This window comes from Podarcis filfolensis (assembly GCF_964270895.1).
Source record: "Podarcis filfolensis genome assembly, chromosome: 10".
Taxonomy (NCBI): Eukaryota; Metazoa; Chordata; class Lepidosauria; order Squamata; family Lacertidae; genus Podarcis; species Podarcis filfolensis.
This window is the reverse complement of record NC_139612.1, coordinates 13,455,005-13,473,731: the sequence shown is the minus strand read 5'-3', so window position 1 is coordinate 13,473,731 and position 18,727 is coordinate 13,455,005.

The window sequence follows — 18,727 nt, the reverse complement described above, 5'->3', positions numbered from 1 at the left end:
GTTTCCAATCTGCGAATGCTCTGAATCTGTACAGTTATGTAAAAGCTGAAAATGAGTATTGATAAATTGTCATGCCTTGCTCAAAGTGGCTTCAAAGGAGCACGGATTCTACCCCCACCCCTTAAGACCTTAGTTTTCTCTTCTGAGGACGCAGGAAATTCAAAATTTGGCTGTGGTTACATTCCTGTTTCCTGGGCACTCACTGCCTTTCCAGTGCCCAGTTAGAGTTAAGGTTATCCAAAACCTCATTATAAAAGACTATTGTTGGATGTGTTGTTTCTCAAATCAGCTCCACACTTATGTTTTTTTAACATATATTTTTATTAAAGATTTCTTAGTTTACAAAAAGATGTGCATTCTCTCTTTTTTCAAGCTGTGTTTTCTACAAATCAGTTTCATTTGTTATGGGACATTAGTGTTACATACAGTGTTAGGTTAGGAAGAAAAGAGGGGGAAAGAGGGGATGGTGAGTTGGGTTGGGTGGCAATGCTTCTATTCTTTTACTTAGTGTATGTGTGGGGTTTTGTGTCAGCATCACTTGTGTGGGTTCTCTTACTATTCGCTTGTTGTATTTCCTTGGTGATGAGAGAGGTTGGGGTGGCCTAGGCTGTGGTTGATTGTCTTTGGTTGGCTGTAGTGAGATTTGTTTTCATGTGTGAGCGGTGTGTGTATGTGTGCATTTTTGAATCAGGTTAGCCAGACTGATGCGTATGCTGTTGGCAGATGCTTGTCTTGTTGAGCTGTGTATGTGATAAAGGGGAGCCATACTGGGGTGAAAGTGTCTTCTTCTATTTGTCCCCATGTCAGTTTCAGTTTATTGGTTACTTTTTCTAATAGGGTTGTTTCCCATACTATTTGATGCCATTGGTCCATGCTTACTCCTGGCAGGTCTCTCCAGTGTCTGGCTATGATGCTTCTGGCTGCTGAGAGCAGGTGGGTTATGCGCTCTTTATGAGGAGAGAAGATGTCGGTTCGAATCCCCGCGACGGGGTGAGCTCCCGTTGCTTGGTCCCTGCTCCTGCCAACCTAGCAGTTCGAAAGCATGGCCAAGTGCAAGTAGATAAATAGGTACCCCTCCAGCGGGAAGGTAAATGGCATTTCTGTGCGCTGCTCTGGTTCGCCAGAAGCAGCTTAGTCATGACCTGGAAGCTCTACGCCAGCTTCTCGGCCAATAAAGTGAGATGAGTGCCGCAACCCCAGAGTCATCCACGACTGGACCTAATTGGGGTCCCTTTACCTTTACCTATGAGGAGAGTAGACATTATTATCTTGGAAGATCTTTAGTAGGGAGCTCCACACTTATTGAAGACTTTAAGGCGTGCCTAATTTGATGCCATTCAAGGTGTGAACACATTTGCATAATGTAACGACATCCTCACCCATCCATGCCCCTTGGTGTGTATACAAACAGAAACAAATCTGACACTAAGGAAGCTGTGCTGATGTGAATAGCTTGGAGGGGGGGGAGCTGTGAGATGCACCGAAAAGAAACACAGAACTTCACGATGCCTTAAAAGGACATGGTATGGATTCACCTCCAGCCCCTGGCAGGATTAGTTAGTAAAACTTTCAGCTTTCTCTCTTCTCCCTTGACAAAACATACCACAGCTTTTCTTTTATGGTCTAAGCACAATGCCCAAACACAATAATAAACATTTTGAATGGCTGTATTCAGTAGGACAGTGAATCTTGGCTTTCTGGCATAGCGCTGCCCTTCATTTCAAATGTTCTTGGGTGCATTTGAAAGGCTAAGGAGACTTAATTATTGATTGTGCATTTTAATCTATGCATATTAATTCCAAAGTAATTCAGCTTCCAGCCACTTATGCTGAGGCCGATGTAGTCCCAAAATAGATCTCTGTGCTATGAAGAGACATTCCATACTTGAGTTACGTTGGGAACCATTTCTAACAGAACAATTTGTTTAGCCCTAATGTGACTGATCTAAGTGTGGCTCATTAAAACCGCTGTGATAAATTTCCCTGGTGCAAAGTTTGCGGCTCGCTGCTTATTTCTCATAAGATGTGAAGAGCTTGTTGATAATAAGAAAGGTTTGCTGTTGCACTGACGGATTCTGCAAGTTCACAAGCACCAAGCAGCCTGCCAAAAAAGCCAATTATTTACAATGATACTGATGTAAACAAAGCACAGTGCATCCCAGGGCTGTTTCGTTTGCCCAGCAGAAATGCCAACTTCACAGACAGTGGCAGCGCTGAACCGGTTTAGCTGAGAGTCATTTCAGTTCAAAGTTAAAGCAAATGAGATTTAAAACCAGTCTGGGGTTTGTTTGGGTGGTGGCTGTTTTCTAGAGCTAGAGTTTTTGAGCTGTTTTCCTAAGAAGTTCATTGAGAAACGCCCAGAAATTAGTTGGCATGTCATTTGTGATCTCCCACCACAATGTATAGCTACAGGAACAGGAAGGGTAAGATAAGGCTGCCAATTGGCCGCAGGAGAAAAATCCAAACTGGCCTCTTCTTGTGCCTCAACAGTTGTTTTAATAATACAGGTAAAGCGTTATCACCTGCTAAGATCTCCAGGAAAAGCTACTTCTAAAGGTGCAGAAAGATGGGATGGTTTAAAAAATAAAATAAGGCGAGAAGATGTTGGCTCAATTTGTGTGGAGCCCAGCAGGTCTGGCCAATGGCCTACATAGTACCCAGAATTCCATGCAGTGTACATGTGTGCCTGACAGAGCTTTCTAGTCTGGTAAATATTTTATATTCTGGTTGCACCATCAGTTCAGGGTGGGAGTCACTCTGAGTGATCCCCTGTGGCTCAGATGCACAGCTTGTATTGATAGGAGAGGGGATCCCAAAATGTGGACCACCGGTGGTCTGTGACGTTCTTAGAGGTGGTCAGTGATGTCTGCATTAAATTTTCATAGTCATATTGGTTCCAATTTTTATTATTTTATGCCTGATATAGTATTGCATACTATTGTACAGTGGTACCTCGGGTTACATACGCTTCAGGTTACAGACTCCGCTAACCCAGAAATAGTGCTTCAGGTTAAGAACTTTGCTTCAGGATGAGAACAGAAATTGTGCTCCAGCGGCATGGCAGCAGCAGGAGGCCCCATTAGCTAAAGTGGTGCTTCAGGTTAAGAACAGTTTCAGGTTAAGAATGGACCTCCGGAACGAATTAAGTACTTAACCCGAGGTACCACTGTATTGCATTTTACAATTTCACCTGCGATTTTCATTAAACACCATGTTCGTTTTGGAATTCCTTTCCTAAAGAGGTGCATTTGGCACCTTCATTATGCAGTTTGTGTTCACACGTTCATAACTCTTCATCCAGTATTTTCCAGCTTTTCCCTTCTCAGCACAGTCCCTGACACACAGACATATAAATGCCTCGAGTACGAAACAAAACTGAGGTCTGCAGCTTTAGACTTCCTGGATCCTGACCAAGTGTCTTGAGGCTACTTCTCATGACCCCTTTTCATGTGGTGAGCTCACAAGTTCCTCCATCCTTTGAATTATGGCGTGCTGAACCATGTCTTTTGATGATATGAGATCACACATTGTATGGGATTACATGTCACCACCATGTCCTGGCTCAACCCATTTTTTCAAAGACTTTCCACAATGTGCTGATGTGATCCACAGCCCTTACTTCTGGCTCATCAAGATTTTACTTGCCAGCTGCTCTGGATGTACCGTACTTCATTCATAGGTTATTCCAGCAGATTAACACATCTAGGATAGAAAAAACCTTCTCATGGGGACAATGGCATTAGCCTTAACTGACCACTGGACAATTTTTCATGTCATTGGGCTTCTCTTGTCCCATCTTATCAGGCTTCCTAGTTTTGCTATTGATAGGCCCGCTTCTTCTTTCTCAATCTATCTAGCTAAGGATGGAAAATGTTTCTGACTCTGGAGACTAGATCTTTCTCTGGCCCCAAGCCATGGGCCAACTTTGACAGGCGGATGGGGCAACCCACCTGTCAATCAGATAATATCACTATGCCATCACATAACTGACAGGTGGATTATCCCATCCACCTTTCAAAATCCCTTCTGCAGGGTTCCCAGGTGCCTTTTGCAAGAATCTACAGGACAAGGGGACAGTCCCTCAGACACCTGGGGGTGGGGAAATGTGACAATTTTGTTTCTCCACTTTTTACTTTTCCACTTTGGTTTGTTATTCTTTTTCTAAGCGAAGTCCTCATGAAAATTAGCCAGCATTTTAGCATGCACATATAAAGGGATCCCTTTGCGCATGCAAAGGGATGCGGGTGGCGCTGTGGGTTAAACCACAGAGCCTTAGCACTTGCTGATCAGAAGGTCGGTGGTTCAAATCCCCGCGACGGGGTGAGCTCCCGTTGCTCATCCCTGCTCCTGCAACCTAGCAGTTCGAAAGCACGTCAAAGTGCAAGTAGATAAATAGGTGCCACTCCAGCGGGAAGGTAAATGGCGTTTCTGTGCACTGCTCTGGTTCTCCAGAAGTGGCTTAGTCATGCTGGCCACATGACCCGGAAGCTGTATGCCAGCTCCCTTGGCCAATAAAGTGAGATGAGCGCTGCAACCCCAGAGTCAGTCACGACTGGACCTAATGGTCAGGGGTCCCTTTACCTTTACCTTTTAGGTGTATGCACATTGCTGCAAAAAGAATTCTCCATAATAGAAAGCATTTTTTTAATGTTATGGTTGTCCTCCTTCAATTTATTTCCCACAACAACTCTGTGAAGTAGGTCAGTCCGAGTGGCAGTGGCTGTCCCAAGGTCACCCAGGGAACTTCATGGCTAAGTGGGGATGTGAACCCTGTTCTCCCAGGTCTTAGTCCAACTCTCTAACCCCTACACCACCAAATTTTGGATTGTGCTTCTGGAGTTCATGGCTTAAGATCTTGGTTTAAAAACAGAACAAAACCTAATATCACATTGGTCCACAATTTGTCTCTTTAACTAAAGAGAAATAAGATCATCAGAATGCAATGGAATATGTCTCATTTAATTGGCTTTATTTCTTTTTTCTTTTTAAAATATTTTTAAATTTTATTTGCTCAACACATAACAACAACAAAAAAAGACAAATTACACCATAATAGGAATGTCATCAGTCGCGCCTTACATAAAAAATTAATATAAATTTCATAATCCATAAGCTGTAATGGTCTCTTCCTTTTAAGTCCGACTTCCCATCTTCTCTATAAATCAAATTGCCATTCTTTGCTGCCAATACATATTACTGCTATCATCTCAAATCACTTCAGAATATGTTATATCCTATAACTAGTGGATGATATTGCTGGTATTATTAATTTTCAAATATATTTTAAATGCTTCCCATTTTGAAATAAATTCTTTCCTTGGTTTGTTCCTTAATTTGTGTGAATGAGTTTGTTTGTGTGAATGAGTGCTTTGAACTCTTCAGATATTGAAATTTCTTGATTGGGATGATTTTATTGAGATTTAAAAAGCATATTGTTACTTCCTGAAGCACAGCAGCTGACGGTAGCTTTGCTGATTATTTACTAGCTCAGAAACTAGTAAAAATAACTAGCAGGTCATAACAGGCCACGAAATACGTATATACAAAACTGAACATTGTAAAATTACACATATGGACTTTTAAACCTTTGGGTTATATCCAGCATTAGTAATATGCATTAGTCATATGCTGGGAAACTGTCCCTGCCACCTTGTTGGTTACTCTCCCAGGAAGCGGCACAGGACACACCTGCCAAGATGCCAGCCTTGCAGTTCTTTTTTTTTTTAATGATATTTATTAGAAATTTCAAAAATTACAGAGAGAGAAAAAAGAAGAAAACAACAAAAAAAATTAACAAAACATACATAACAATACATAAAAAATAGAAAAAAAACATAAAAGCCAATACAACAATAACAATAAAAACACACATCCAGTATTCCATATCTTTATCTTTCATTTACTTGTTTCATCGACCTCCTCACACCTCCCTTTTTGTATTCTAGTTTAGTTATTTATTTCAGCAAATTCTTTCCATCTTTCTCAATATTTATTGAATAGTTTGTCTTAACAGTCTAACCTATTAATTAACTCAGCAAATCCTTTCCATCTTTCACTATATTCTGTCATTCAGTTTACCTTAATTTATTTTAACCTTGTCTTACCACAAAATACCTTAAAGCTTAAAACTTAATATTTGTTTGTACATAATTCCTTATATCATTTCTACTAAAGCCAAATATTTTCATTCCAACATTTTTCCTAATACTCATTAATTTTACACTAATTCCCAACATAAATTTTTAATAATTTTCTTCCAATCTTCCTCCAGCGTCTCTTCTTCCTGGTCTCAGGTTATGTCAGTCCTTACTGTCCATTCCATCTCGTCCATCAACCTGGTAATCTTATGTCCGAAGCTCTTAAGTCTTTTCCATGTCCCTTCTGCAGATCTTCTTCTTGTTTGTACTTGCACTTTACTTTGTCTTTTGTTGATCTCTTTCTTAATTTCTTTCCTTTCTCATTGAAGAGTAGGTCTCAGGGATGTTCCAACTCGAAAATGTCTCCATCTCTCCTCAGCAGATCGGCCCATTCCCCACAGTCAACAGTGTAGTCCAGAAAATATTTAAAGGCATGTTTCAAAGACCCCTCCAAACTTAAGGGCCCCCACAACTCCAGACTCCCCCTGGCCCATTCCAAATTCAGCCTTCAACAACAACGGCTTATGCTCCTGTAGGGCCTCGGGCCTCTCCATTAGTGTTACTTGAGGTTCAACAGCCGCCTCCTCCATTATCTTCTGCGTTTGCACTTGCTCTATCAAAACAGGTTCCTGGGATGGCTCCTGGATGGTTTCTGTATAAATATTCACTGTTTGTCCAAAGTTTTTGACGGCAACAGTCATCAAATCCATCTTCTCATGCATCTGCTCCAACAAAGCGCTTGTCTTGCAAAAAGCAAGCACCAAAACTTCTTCCAAACACATTTTTATTCAAGGTCACAGTCTGGTCCCACGATCCTAATCTCCACAGCTGTAAGGTCCCCAGATCGACTCCAGCAACAATTTAACAAGCTCCCTCTAGAGGAGACAATTTCTATTTGTATCCATCTTTTGAAAGCAGGTCCAACAAAAGAAAATTACTTTCATTTTTCAGATTTTTTGTTTCTTTTAAATGCAAAAGGCAACACTGGAATCAATCTGTTTCTCTTCTTAACTATCTGTCAAAAGATGTTCCATTCACAGTCAATGAACTTCACCAAAAATCTCTGTCTCTGACACCCCGTTCCCAGGTTTGAGACGGTGGAAATCATCTTTCTTTACTCTCTCTCCTGCAGGCTTGAACAGTCAAAATTCCCCCTCTTTACTCCTGCTTCCAAGAGGGGTTTAGATGGTTAAAACAGGAGGAATTTTAAACCTTTATGTACAACTTTCCAGACTTTAGCTTGCACAGTTTTTGCTTCAGGCTATTTACAAAAGCGGAAGGCGGACTTCCTGTTTAGAACCTTCCCGCTTGAGTGCCAAATTAAAATGTTTCTTAGCCCAATTTTCCGTTCTACTCACGGGTACTTGTTTAGAGTCCAATTGTCCACAGGAAAAAGTCAGCACTCTCCGGCAACGGCTGTGCGGCTTCACTCCGTAAAAATAGCGGTCGATTCAAAACACCGCGCCGCTCACCCCACGTCGCTTTGGATCCCCGAAAAAGGAGTTGCCAGTTCTGTCCCATCGGGGAAGCCAGTTCTGATCTCAAGGAAATGTTGCAAAAAACAAAATGGCATTTCTTAAGCTTCCCTTCTCAAATATAATTTCTAGCATAGGAGCCAACTCCTAGGGGCCGAGGTCCCTTCGAGTCCCCCAATAAAATATTTGAGGGGGCTGTCCGTCCGCCCCAAAATTGATGGGCATTGCCATTCAAAGGGTGTGCATGTACCACATCAGGATTTACCTCCCCCCCTATTTTATTCAAGTTGGCACCTCTTATTTCTAGTGGTCTAACCAGCAGTGGGAAAGAGTCTGTTAGAAAGGCAAGCTAAGATAGACTAATGGTCCAGCGGTGAAGCTCATGGTTCTGAAGATGCTCAGAGTTGTCATTTCCTACCAAGATCAAGGCACATTTCATTTTCTGTAAACATTTAAAGCACTCTCAGACCCTCCAAGTGTCCCTATTTTCCAGTCTTGGATTTACAGAAGCCTTCCCAGTTTCAGCTTTGATCCAGGAATGTCCCGCATTTCCTTAGGATGTCACTATTTTCATTGGAGAAATGTTTGAGGGTATGGAGGTTTGTGGCCTCTGAGCCAACCTTTAGAAGACATCTGAAGGCAGCCCTGTATACACAAGGAGGTTTTTTAAATGTCTAATGTTTTATTACATTTTTATAGATTTTAGAAGCCTCCCAGAGTGGCTGGGGCAACTCAGACGTGTGGGGTATAAATAATATTATGGAATAGGACATTATTATTATGGAATAGGACATCCCTATTTCCACCAGAGAAAAGTTCGAGGGTATGCACTCTTATACAACGTTAAACGGTCATGGTTTCATCAAAAGTATCTTGAGAACTATAGTTTGTTAAGGATGTGGAGGAAACCCCTATCATCTCTTAAGAGTTATCGTTTGCAGAGTCAACGCTTCTTCCCAGGGAAATCTGGGAAGTGTAGCTCTCTGAGGGGAGTAGTAGTCCCCTAATAACTCTCAACAAACTACAGTTCCCAGGATGCTTTGGGATGCTGTTAAAGTGGTATGTTGTTGTTGTTGTTTAGTCGTTTAGTCGTGTCCGACTCTTCGTGACCCCATGGACCAGAGCACGCCAGGCACTCCTGTCTTCCACTGCCTCCTGCAGTTTGGTCAAACTCATGCTGATAGCTTTGACAACACTATCCAACCATCTCGTCCTCTGTCGTCCCCTTCTCCTTTCCCAACATCAGGGTCATTTCCAGGGAGTCTTCTCCAAAGTATTGCAGCCTCAGCTTCAGGATCTGTCCTTCCAGTGAGCACTCAGGGCTGATTTCCTTCAGAATGGATAGGTTTGATCTTCTTGCAGTCCATGGGACTCTCAAGAGTCTCCTCCAGCACCATAATTCAAAGCATCAATTCTTTGGCGATCAGCCTTCTTTATGGTCCAGCTCTCACTTCCATACATCACTACTGGGAAAATCATAGCTTTATGTACGGACCTTTATGTAAGGTGTAGATGTGCCCAGAGAAAGCTTTTCATATGGGCATTCCATTCTGTACTCAAGTGAAACTCCAATATGAGTTGGCTTCATTCTTTCCCCCAGATAATTTGACAACACTAATGTGTTTTACATTTTCCACCTGCACCCACAGATAGGACTCAGTTCAGCCTCCGAGACCTCTGTCCTCGATATCTGACAAGTCGATGCAATGAGTTATATATCCTCAGACACAAAGAATCTATCCAAATGCTCTAAGTTCCCCCCTAAGAAGGGATGATTTGTCACCTTCCATTTGAGAAGCACAAGCTGGCAAACTTGGGTCTGGCAAAATTCTTTCGGTGATTATTTACGATACGACATAAGCCACTCGACGTAGATCCTATGAACAGATTTGCCATCTGTTTAGAAGTCGGAGAGAACAAGACGAAAAAGAAAAATGAGCTCCATCTGTCTAGGATTGCTGTGGGGTGGCCATGCTAGAACATTTGGCACGGGATATGTTTAGAATTAAGTGCTCAGAGTTTATATTGCTGAAATCTGTTTTGCAACCCTTTACTCCATACCATACTCCTGTTATTCACAGAATGGAAACTTTATGTAATACCCTTTAGTCACAAGCAGGAACCATTCATTCTGTGTCCTCAGATGTCGGCAGCACAAAGAACCTCCTTTGCTTAGTTTAGGTTTTTTGCATCTAATGTCTCTTAAACCTATCCTTATACACTCTGGACCATCACTGAATACATGGGCAACCAGTGACCAGCTCCCATCTATAACCCACCTACTCTCAGCAGCCAGAAGCATCATAGCCAGACACTGGAGAGACTTGTCAGGAGTAAGCATGGACCAATGGTACCAAATAGTATGGGAAACAACCTTACTTGAAAAATTAACCAATAAACTAAAACTGACATGGGGACAAATAGTAGACGCCTTCACCCCGGTATGGCTCCCCTTCATCCCATACACAGCCCAACAAGACAATGACAAAAATCCACCAACAGCATACAAATCAAGATGGCTAACCTGACCCAAAACACACACACACCCCACTCACACATGAAAACAAAGACCACCACAGCCATCCACAAATGAACAACCACACCCTAGGCCAACCCCAACCTCTCTCACTACCAAAGGAACACAAGAGAATAGCAAAGAACCTGTGCAAGAGATGCTGACACAAAACCCCATATATATTAAGTAAAATAGAAACATCACCACCCACCCCCACCCCCACTCACCTCTCCCCCCTCCCCCTCTCTCCCCTTTTTCTTCCTAATGTCTCAACAAACAAAATTGATCTGTAAAAAAAATGTTACTGGGCGGCGGGGGGGGGGGGGGGGAGATTGCACATACTTTTGTAGACCAAGAAAATCTTTAATAAAAATACATTACAGTGGTACCTCTGGTTGCGAACGGGATCCGTTCCGGAGGCCCGTTCACAACCTGAAAAGAACGCAACCTGCATCTGCGCTTGTGACGTCATATTGCGCGTCTGCACATGCACGCGCGGCAAAACCCGGAAGTAACCCTTTCCGGTACTTCTGGGTTGTCGTGGGACACAACCTGAAAACCCGCAACCTGAAGCAAACGTAACATGAGGTATGTCTGTAAAATAAAATAATAATAATTTTAAAAAAATACTGCTCACCAACCGATAGGAAATGATACAAGATGCTTATCAAGAACCTGGTAGACCCTCATAAACATATAGTATATTCCAATCCATTGGCTAAATCCCACATTTTGAAGGTCTGGAGCAGAGTTAATGGTTAGGGCCTCCTTCCCCAATCAGATGCCCTCTGATTCCCATCAGCCGCAGCCAGCAAGACGAATGGAAGTGGATTTGGGAAGCTGGCATCCCACAGCCATTTCAGGGCATCAGTTTGGAGAAGGCTGAGTTAGGGGACTGAAGAAGCCTTTTGCTGCACATTAGTTTAGCTTCCTGTGTCATGTTAATGTTGAGTAACACCTTTTATGCTCTAATTGCAACAGCATGAGAAGCTTAATGGTACCTTGTATTCATTCAAAGCCTGATATAATTCCCAGTGTGAATATCATTTTTTAAGAAACAAAGTTAGAACGGATCATGCTTCTGCTTTGTGAAACAACAGAAAGCCTTGGATAATTTGCATATATTTGAAGCTAAATGTGTATTTAAATTCACTGTGGACAGTGAATCATCATTTCACCTGCATATTTCATTTCATTTACCCAAAGCTAGAAGAAAAAGAAAGATTTTTTTTTGGGGGGGGGAAGACTAGCAAACTGAAGGTGGCAGAGATAGAAGCTCTCTCTTTCAGTATCTGGTACGTTGGAGTGGTATATAGTCCCAGGAAAGAAAGCATGGGCTTGCAAATTAAAGAATTTATTTAGGCCCCGCAGCACTATACAAGCTACAACTTTGCGTGAGATCGCGGCTTCTTCCGAGATCTAGTCTCTAATACAATCTATCTTTTTTTTCTTTTTCCTTTCTGGGTTAATTGATTCAGTCAAAGCTGTTATAGGCTATGTGCCAGACTTGTGCAATATTTTAATGAGCTTTGTAAGAAAGACCAACAGTTCAGTTGGGCCTAAGAGGCATATATGAACTTTGCTAAGGAACACGGAATGAACTGCAGGGCAAGTCTAATGAAGATCCTTTTCACCTCACGTAGCATGGAACGAAATGCTAACTAAGGGCTGGATCTAGACTAGTTAAGATTCATCCAGACTTCCTTTTGCACTGTTTTGCCATTGGATCAGAGCAAATAGCAATCCACAGAAAAATATATGGCGGACACCATAATAGTGAATTTTGATCTAATGGAATCAGGTAGTCGAGACAAAATGTTATTATTTGCCTTCTTCTTTTTCAAAATCGTGATGTTGGTATTTTTTTTTTCTTTAAAGAAAAACATTAGGGTTCCCCACCCCCCGGACTAGTTAATAAAGTTAAAGGAATTGCGGTGCTCAAGTTTCTCTGGTTTAAATGCTTAAATTGTTGGTTAAATCATCCTCTTGCTGCAGAACTGTGTTTTATAGATGAGACAGTGGAATAAGCAAAATGCTGGAGTCTGATCCTATCCCAAAAGGACAGGGAAGAGAAATTCTGCCTCTGTTATGTCTCCTGTAGCCTAGATAAAATATGGAATATTTCTAAGGCTTTGCCCACTGGAACCAATTGATCTTTGGAATGACTTGGTCAAGACCAGTGGGTTAGAACCTCTATAAGGGATGATAAATCCCTAGCTTCTGGTTCTGTCTTTCAAGAGTTCAACAATGCCAGGAGTATGGCAGGAGAGGTTAAAGGGGATTAAAAAGAGCTTTTATGTTAGTAAAAAGTAAATCAACTTTCCTAATGGTCGTGCCTTTCCTTGCAATTCTTCCTTCAATGTACTTGAACTAAACGCCATTCCTTTGCTAGAAGAAGATAGATTTCTCAATTAATTTGCATGGCAATTTGTGTGTTTTTTATTATTATTAAGTACAGTAAGCCACTCATTACGAGGTCATTTTAAAAGAGGAAGAAATGGAAGAACTGTGCTGGAATTTCTCCATCCCATGAACATTATGGATTATCAAACTATTCCTTAATTAAGCATTATTAGCAGTAAGCTGCGGACTGAAACACATTCATATGAAGACCAAAGTAGACACGGCTGTCACAGTGACCAGCGCTAGGAATGTAGGAGGAATCCATTAAAAATGAATTTACGGTATACATTTTTATATACATTGTGGTGGTTTCAAAACCCAGTCAACCTTTGCTTGCATCAAACCACCTTTTGTATTGAGTACCCAACTGATGTCCAAGCTGCTCATACATTCTTGGGATTTTTTAAAAGCCTGATTCATTATACACAAAAGTATACACACAGTATTTTACATATATAATAAGTATAAAAGTATAAAACCCCAGGCCATACAATCTTTCTATAATACAATTCCATGAATGCATTAATAGATACATATTTTCATATCATTATATGCATTGGTGTATGTGTCAATTTTTTCCACTGGTATCTTTAGGGAACTTGGGAATAGAAGTGCATTTATTATACATATACATATTGGGACGCGGGTGGCACTGTGGGTTAAACCACAGAGCCTAGGACTTGCCAATCAGAAGGTCGGCGGTTCAAATCCCTGTGATGGGGTGAGCTCCCGTTGCTCAGTCCCTGCTCCTTCCTACCTTGCAGTTCGAAAGCACGTCAAAGTGCAAGTAGATAAATAGGTACCACTCCAGCAGGAAGGTAAACAGCGTTTCCGTGCGCTGCTCTGGTTCGCCAGAAGCGGCTTCGTCATGCTGGCCACATGACCCGGAAGCTGTACACCGGCTCCCCCGGCCTATAGAGCGAGATGAGCACCGCAACCCCAGAGTCGGCCACGACTGGACCTAATGGTCAGGGGTCCCTTTACCTTTACTATTCTTTTAATAATTTCTGGTCCGATTGTCCCCTTATGAATGCTTTGCATATATTCTTCTTCAGCTCTGTGTTCTGCAAGGAAAATCTTTTTGAATATTTCAACATATGTTTGGACATTGTATTGCACATGATCTGGCTTCCTAGCTGCAGTTGAGCTACTCTGCCAACACCTTTGACCTATTCTAGGTATGGAAGGGTGGCATTAAATGGTGGTAAAAGCAACGCCACCCAAGAATAGATTTTGGAAGGGAGGCTCATTCTTTGCCAGAGCTGCAAGACTTTCCCCCTGTTGCTGACGATAATCTTGATCCCCTCTCTATTCATTCCGTCTTCTATATATTTCAGCTGCAGCGCTGCGAACATCCTGTCAGCTTAGTTTTGTAGTAAGAGCAGCCTTTTTGCAAATCTCCCTTTGATTTATTTTGAAACATGTTTTTCCTGGATCTTGCTCTTAGGAGAGACATTTGAAGAAAAGAGTGGGCGGGGGAGGGGATCCTTTACACCTGCAGGTTCCCAAGATCTCTAACTGGGGATTCCTTTTCCCCAACTACCTGCACTGTTATTACTGACCGGGTTGCCATAGCAATGTGTGCTCTATCTTTCTTGCCTCCAATTACTACAGCTGATGAACACAGTAATTATCATAGCTTCCTAAGGTGCACTTAAAATAGCAAAGACAAGGCAATGCATTCTTAGAATATAGAACAGGCTCTCTTTATAGAGTGCCATATATATATATTCTCTCTTTGTGTGGCTCTGGGAAAGTTCGGCTTGTCTTCTGCAGTTATAGAATCATAGAATCATAGAATCATAGAGTTGGAAGAGACCCCAAGGGCCATCGAGTCCAACCCCCTGCCAAGCAGGAAACACCATCAGAGCACTCCTGACATATGGTTGTCAAGCCTCTGCTTAAAGACCTCCAAAGAAGGAGACTCCACCACACTCCTTGGCAGCAAATTCCACTGTCGAACAGCTCTTACTGTCAGGAAGTTCTTCCTAATGTTTAGGTGGAATCTTCTTTCTTGTAGTTTGGATCCATTGCTCCGTGTCCGCTTCTCTGGAGCAGCAGAAAACAACCTTTCTCCCTCCTCTATGTGACATCCTTTTATATATTTGAACATGGCTATCATATCACCCCTTAACCTCCTCTTCTCCAGGCTAAACATGCCCAGCTCCCTTAGCTGTTCCTCATAAGGCATCGTTTCCAGGCCTTTGACCATTTTGGTTGCCCTCCTCTGGACACGTTCAAGTTTGTCTGTGTCCTTCTTGAACTGTGGTGCCCAGAACTGGACACAGTACTCCAGGTGAGGTCTGACCAGAGCAGAATACAGTGGCACATTACTTCCCTTGATCTAGATGCTATACTCCTATTGATGCAGCCCAGAATTGCATTGGCTTTTTTAGCTGCCGCATCACACTGTTGGCTCATGTCAAGTTTGTGGTCAACCAAGACTCCTAGATCCTTTTCACATGTAGTGCTCTCAAGCCAGGTGTCACCCATCTTGCATTTGTGCCTCTCATTTTTTTTGCCCAAGTGCAATACTTTACATTTCTCCCTGTTAAAATTCATCTTGTTTGTTTTGGCCCAGTTCTCTTATCTGTCAAGGTCGTTTTGAAGTGTGATCCTGTCCTCTGGGGTGTTAGCCACCCCTCCCAGTTTGGTGTCATCTGCAAATTTGATCAGGATGCCCTTGAGTCCATCATCCAAGTCGTTGATAAAGATGTTGAATAAGACCGGGCCCAAGACAGAACCCTGTGGCACCCCACTAGTCACTCTTCTCCAGGATGAAGAGGAACCATTGATGAGCACCCTTTGGGTTCGGTCAGTCAGCCAGTTACAAATCCACTGAGTGGTAGCATAGTCAAGACCGCTTATGGCTTAGGTTGCTCAGGATAAAGGTTACACGGGGACAAGATACGCCAGTGGACAAAAAAAAAAAGGGAAAGGAAACATTAGTGATAGCACAACATGATTGATATGCTAGTGGGTTAAATCCTACTAATGATCTTCTCTCCACATTTTGGAAGGCACAAGAGAGCAGGCTTGAATGGATCGTCAGCTAGTCTTCCTGGGCAAAATAACATCATTGGGGAGGGCCTGTGATACTGGGATTACACTGGGATTAAATGTAAAGGTAAAGGGACCCCTGACCATTAGGTCCAGTCATGACCGACTCTGGGGTTGCGGCGCTCATCTCGCTTTATTGGCCAAGGGAGCCGGCGTACAGCTTCTGGGCCATGTGGCCAGCATGACTAAGCCGCTTCTGGCTAACCAGAGCAGCGCACGGAAACGCCGTTTACCTTCCCACCGGAGTGGTACCTATTTATCTACTTGCACTTTGACATGCTTTTGAACTGCTAGGTTGGCAGGAGCAGGGACTGAGCAACGGGAGCTCACCCCATCACAGGGATTCGAACCGCCGACCTTCTGATCAGCAAGTCCTAGGCTCTGTGGTTTAACCCACAGCACCACCCACGTCCCACACTGGGATTACACTGGGATTAAACAAGAACACATCCATCCAGCGATGTACGCCTTCTAGGCAGGGCCAGTGTTCTAGCTCCCCAGTAGGTGAGTTGCAAGGATGTGGGGAGGTCATGTTGCTAACAACGCACTGGTAAAGCCAATCCAATGTTTCCGGCCAGTGTGTTTGCTCTGTGCCAATCTCCCCGCTGCCTCTTCCCTCCCTTTCCCAGTAATAATAATAATAATAATAATAATAATAATAATAATAATAATAATTTATTTATACCCAGCCCATCTGGCTAGGTTTCCCCAGCCACACTGAGTAGCTTCCAACAGAATATTAAACAGAATAAAAGCAACAGCAGTCATCCTGGCAGGACGCTAGCCATTTCTACCTTCTACAGCTCAATCCCTTCTGCATTGCTACCTTCAAATCCTTCCTGTGCAACCCTAGACACGTCTATTCGGAAATAAGTCTTGTTGAGTTCAATCGAGCTTGGCTCCAGGCAAGAAGATACAGAAGTGTACCCATAAAGACTTTTTTCTTCTGTATAACCTGAAGCCTGATCCAAACATGGGCATGGTGTTCTCAAGTACTTTGATACCATATCTGAGGTAGTTCGATTTGAGCTGCTCTTCTGGCTTTCAAAAGTCTCCGGCAAGTTTCTAACTCTTGTGCTCCCATGTACAGTGGTACCTCGGGTTAAGAACATAATTCATTCCGGAGGTCCGTTCTTAACCTGAAACGGTTCTTAACCTGAGGTACCACTTTAGCTAATGGGGCCTCCTGCTGCCGCCACATGATTTCTGTTCTCATCCTGAACCAAAGTTCTTAACCCAAGGTACTATTTCTGGGTTAGCCAAGTCTGTAACTTGAAGCGTCTGTAACCTGAAGCGTCTGTAACCCGAGGTACCACTGTATATATCTGAAAGCACTCTAAAGAACCAGAAACAAAGAAGTAAATAAAGGCTGAGCTTCATGAGCTTTGTTTTATCCCAAAAACAAACCCAATAACCATGTTTTCTAACACCATAGATGACTATTTTCCAAAGACTACTAGAAGGTTTCCATGTTTGACAGTAATACAGGTATCCTCCTTTCCAGTGCATTGACTGTAATCCCTTACTCATTTTTGGGAACATAGGAAGTAATCTGATACCTAGTCAGGTTTCTGTCCTATCTAGCTCAGCATCATCTAACAGAATAATAATAATAATAATTTTATTATTTATACCCCGCCCATCTGGCTGGGTTTCCCCAGGCACTCTGGGCAGCTTCCAGCAAAATATAATAATAATAAAAAAATGGCATACATTAAAAACTTCCTGATACAGGGCTGCCTTCACATGTCTTCTAAAAGTTGTGTAGTTCTTTATCTCCTTGACATCTGATGGAAAGGCATTCCACAGGGAACAGCCACTGCTGAGAAGGCCTCTGCTATGCTATTATCCTGGCAATGGATTCCTGTTGCTTATTGGCAGGAAGATGGGGAACACCAGATTTGTTCCAGAAGTGGGTTTGCATCAAATCTATCTCACTGTCACCTGCCCCTCTCAGGCAGAGGGCCTTCTCGGTAGTGGCACCCACCCTGTGGAACACCCTCCCATCAGATGTCATGGAAAGAAACAACTATCTGACTTTTAGAAGACATCTGAAGGCAACCTTGTTTAGGGAAGTTTTTAATGTTTGATGTTTTAATGTGTTTTTAATATTCTGTTGGGAGCTGCCCAGAGTGGCTGGGGAAACCCAGCCAGATGGGTGGGGTATAAATAATACATCATCATCATCATCATCATCATCATCATCATTGACATTTCTTGACAAGAGTGTCTTAACAATCCTCCTCAGGGAGAGCTGAGGGATGCAACCTATTGCCGGGTTCAAGACTTGTCAGGTTAGGAAAGTTTGCTGCCTTCTTCATTGTCTCAGTTCCTTCTGTTCCTCTTAACCTGTCCATGTAGAATTGGAAAAGAAGGCTTATATGCAGGTAAAAGGTAGAAGGTGAAGGACCTCTGGATGGCTGAGTCCAGTCAAAGGTGACTATGGGGTGCGGTGCTCATCTCGCTTTTCTGGCCGAGGGAACCAGCGTTTGTCCACAGACAGCTTTCCATGTCATCTGGCCAGCATGACTAAACTGCTACTGGTACATGGAGGACCATGATGGAGGCCAGAGTGCACAGAAACTCCATTTACCTTCCTGCCACAGTGGTACCTATTTATCTACTTGCACTGGTGTGCTTTTGAACTGCTAGGTTGGCAGAAGCTGGGACAGAGCAACAGGAGCTCACCACCGTCAAGCAGATTCAAACCGCCAATCTTCCGATCGGCAAGCCCAAGAGGCTCAGCGGTTTAGACCACATTAAAAGTGGCATATTGAGTTATTCTGGTTGCCACTGCCCATTACATGAGTATTTGTGATGTACCAGGAACGTCCTCAGGAGCGGTTTCTATCTAATCAACCAGCTGAGGTAGTTTCAGAATGTGGGCAGAGCATGGCCATAGTACGTCTATTGAATCAGCAAGTAGCCCTTGAAACACTTTGTTTTTGCAATTCTAGTTACTTCAAATTAGAGGCATTTGCATGGCCGACAGAGATATGAGTGCCAGAGCCCCTGACATGGATTCAGGGAGCCAGTTTGATGGCTTGATGCATGAGTAGGCACCAAATTCAATTGTGGGGTGGCAGCCTGACCTATGTAATGTATTCTGAGAGAAACATATGATTGCTGTCCTGCACT